Genomic DNA, 4,538 nt, shown 5'->3' on the forward strand with positions numbered 1-4,538 from the left:
ATACATAAACAAATGGAAATATTTATTATTTTAATTTCTAGAAGAAATTGTTAAAATATTCTTGGTTTCCTACTGTGACACATACATATCTGTTGTTATACTGTTGATTTTTCTGTTTTAAATGATACATTTTGTAACTTAGGCTTGAAAATTCAAATAAGTTTATTTGTTTTCTCCTTCTGTTATAAATCATTATTAATTTCTCTCCAAATCATTTTTTTTTGCTTTCTACCTCTTTACCTCTATAAGAACTAGAATCAATTCCATGTCCTTTAATTCTAATATGTCTGTCATTTCTGATACTATTTTTATTGACATTTTTTTTCTCCCACAGTGTGTGTTGTATTTTTCTGCTTCTTTGCATTCCTGTTAATTTTTTATTGAATACAGAACATTGTGGATTTTGTATTATTAGGTGCTAGATTTCTTCATTTCTTTAAATAACTGTAGCCTTTGTTCTGGGATATAACTAAGTTATTCAGAAGCATTTTCATCCTTTGAAATCTTGCTTTTAAGCTTTTTTTAGGTGAGTCCTGAACAGCCTTTAGTCTAGGGCTTACTACACCCAATTACTGAAAGAATATCCAGTGAGGACTCTATCCACAGCCTTATAAAAGAAAGTCTTCCTACTCTGATTGATGGGAGCTCATTCTATGTCTCTTCCTGGAATGGTTCCTGCTTTTTTGCTGCAATGATTTCTTTAGATTTTATAGTTTTTTCATAAGCCTATGCTGATTATTACTTAGCCAAAGAGTGGTAGGAACTCCTCTGAAAATCTCACAAGCTATCTTTACGTGGTTCTGTGTGTGTGTGCCTTTGCCTCAATGAACTTCAACCTCTGCTCCATCAGCCTAGGGAGAACTCCTGGTTCTCACTGGGCTAGTCTTCCCTGGGCTGAATCCTGGAAACTTTCTCGGGCAGTGAGCTAATGAGCTTGATCACTCATAAAACTAACTTCATGAACTTCCCTTCTTTTGGAGATTACTGTATCAAACAGATTACTGCTTCATTTTTCCCAGTATTTGGTTTTTTAAGGTCAGAAGGTAAATCTTGACCCAGTTGTCCCATCAGGTCTAAAAGTAGAAGCCCCTATTTTATGTTTTGGCAGGAATAACTTTTAAGTTCAAATAGGTTTTATATAAAATTTGGAGATGGTAAGAGAAAGCATTTTATGCCTCTGTGTTTTAATTAAAGAACATATTCAATACTGTTATATTCTTTGATTGAAGGGGCTATTCAATTTTTTTTTTCTGTAACATGAAACAATATATATCTAAGAAATGAAGATATGATTTCTGTAATCTGTGTCTTTGCTACATTCATTAAAAAAAAAGTGTAGCATTAATTAGTACAGGTATGCATTGCTTAACATCCATATGTTCCATGAAATAGGGTGTCATGTGATTTGGAAGTTGTGTATACTCCTGTGCCTATGGGGTACAGGGAATGTGGGCACAGTGACCTGGGGCTGTTGTGCAATGCAACATCCCAGAAGCTCTGTTGCAAACCCCTCAGGTGAGAGCTAGGCCGAGTCCCACCTGGCAAGTGGTCCACCAGCTTCCATTGCAGACACAATAAGAGAAATTGTGGCTGGGTCCTGCTGGATAGGTGGCCTGACAGCTCCCAGTGCAGATGACTTAAGTGAGTGCTCCATGAGTCCCACCCCACTATTGCCACCTTCACTGTTAATCCAGCCTCAGGGAGACCAGTCCCCTGTGAGAACTTACCTGGGAAAGGGATGATGAGGGTCAATTAAGCTAGAAGCCCTATAGTTAGGGCTGAGGCTTCTGAAACACACATATTTCCATCAGTGTCTTACAGGACCACACTGAATGAAATGTGAGAATTAGATTCAACAAATCATGGAGGCTGAAGGGGACCAGGGTTAGGAGTTTGGGTTTGGGCCTCCATCCACACTGACTAGGTGTCTTCTAGACTACACACAAGAGGTGTTGATATCCTGGCACTCAGACACTTGAGTGCCTTGTCCTACAGAGGTATACGTAGTAGATGTTGCCCACACAGACATTAAGTGAAACATGTTGTTGTTGGTAGGTGTTGTTGAGTCAGGTATGACTCATTGTTGTTGTTGTTGTTGTGTGCCATCGAGTCGGCCCCGACTCATAGTGACCTCTCCTTTGGTTTCCGAGGCAGTATCACTACGGAAGTAGGATTGCCCAACCTTCCTTCCGAGGAGTGGCTGGTGGGTTTGAACCGCCAGCCTTCTGGTTAGCAGTCAAGTGCTTTAGCCACTATGCTACCAGAGCTCCTATGACTCATAGCAGCCCTATGTACAACAGAACTCAACACTGCTCAGTCCTGTGCACTCCTCACAATCACTGCTGTTTTGAGACCATTGTTGCAGCCATTGTGTCAATCCATCTCATTGAGGATCTTCCTCTTTTTCTCTGACCCTTTACATTACCAAAAATGATGTCCTTCTTCAGGGACAGGGATAATATTTCCAAAATACAGGAAAGGAAGCCTAGACATCCTCGCTTCCAAGGAGTATTTTGGCTGTGCTACTTCCATGGCATATTTTTTCCTTCTTCTGGCAGTCCATGGTATATTTAACATTATTCATCAACATCATAATTTAAATAATCAGTTTTTCTTTGGTTCTTCTTATTCATTGTCCAGCTTTTGCATGCATATGAAGTGATTGAAAATACCATGTCTTGTGTTGCACTTACTTTAGTCGTCAAAATGACATCCTTGCTTTTTAACACTTTCAAGAGATATTTGCAGCTTATTTGCCCAATTCAATACATCAGTTGATTTCTTGACTGCTGCTTCCATGGAAGCTGACTGTGGATTCAAGTCAAATGAAATCCTTGACAACTTCAATCTTTTCTTCATTTATTGGGCCAGTTGTAAGGATTTTAGTTTTCTTTACATTGAGGTTTAATCCATAATGATGGCAATAGTCTCTGACCTTCATCAGTAAGTGTTTCAAACGAACAAGGTTGTGTCATCTGCATATTTCAGGTTGCTAATGGTCTTCTTCCAATCCTGATGCTGCATTCTTTTTCATATAGTTCAGCTTCTCAGAATATTTATTCAGCATACAAATTGAATAAATATGGTAAAAGGATACAACTTTGACACAAACATTTCCTAATTTAAAATCACACAAGGTTCCCTTGTTCTGTCCAAATGACTGTCTCTTTGTTTGTACAGGTTCTGCAAAATTAAGTGTTCTGGAATTCCCATTCTTTTCAATGTTATCCTTAATTTCTTGTGATATCACAGTTGCATGTCTTTGCATAGTCAATAAAATGCCGACAAGTATCTTTCTGCTTTCTCTGCTTTCAGTCAAGCTCCATCTGACATTAACAATGATATTCCTTGTCCTTTTCTGAATCTGACATGAAGTTTTGGCAGTTACATGCAGTTACATGTTAGTGTACTTCTGTAACCATTTTTTGAATTATCTTCAGCAAAATTTGACCAGATGTGATAATGATATTGTTTTATAATTTCCACATTTCATCAGATCAACTTTCTTTGAAATGGGAACTAATATGGATCTCTTCCAGTTGGTTGACAGCTTTCCAAATATTTTTGTATAATAATGTGGAGGCTTCCAGCTTTGCATCCATTTGTTGAAACATCTCAGTTGGCTTTCCATCAATTCCTGGAGCCATGTTTGACACAAACTCCTCAGTTTGAAATCCAGTCTTGGATTTCTACCATCAGCACTGTTTATACTTTATCGTTTCTACCTCCTAAATAGCTGTTGAGATGTTTTAACAAAGGGATGTTGCACTGGAGACATTTACTAGTCAATGCCAAGTAATTTTGAAGATAGCTGCCTGGCAACTGATTGGAAGAGATCTGTATTTTTACTTATACCAAAGAAAGGTGATCCCACAGAATGTGGAAATCATTGAAATATCATCAGTTATCACATGCAAGTAAAATCTTGCAAAAGATAATTCAAAAACAGCAGCACTATATTGACAAGAACTTCTAGAAATACATGCTATATTCAGAAGAAGACATGGAGTGGCAGATATCATTGCTCATGTCAGATGGGTCTTGGCGGAAAAGAAAGAATATTAGGAAGATGTTTACTTGTGTTCTACTGACTCTGCAAAATCATTTGACTGTGTTGCTCATAACAAATTATGGATAATATTGAGAAGAATGAGAATTCCAGAACACTTAATTGAGCTCATGATGGACCTGTACATAGACCAGGAGGCTGTCATTCAAACAGAACAAGGGGACGCAACATGGTTGATTATCAGGAAGGGTGTGTGTCAGGGTAGTATCCTTTCACCATACTTAGTCAATATGAATGCTGAGGAAATAATCTGAGAAGCCAGACTATGTGAAGAAGAACATGGCATCAGGATTGGATGAAGACTCGTTAACAACCTGCAATATGCAAATGACACACAATATGCAAATGACACAATTTTGCTTGCTGAAAGTGAAGATGACTTGAAGCACTTACTGATGAAGATTGAAGACTACAGTCCACAGTATGGATTACACTCAACATAAAGAAAATGAAAATCCTAACAACTGGA

The sequence above is a fragment of the Orycteropus afer genome, unplaced genomic scaffold (genome assembly GCF_000298275.1).
Source record: "Orycteropus afer afer isolate SDZICR_OR568_19922 unplaced genomic scaffold, OryAfe1.0 scaffold00051, whole genome shotgun sequence".
Classification (NCBI taxonomy): domain Eukaryota; kingdom Metazoa; phylum Chordata; class Mammalia; order Tubulidentata; family Orycteropodidae; genus Orycteropus; species Orycteropus afer.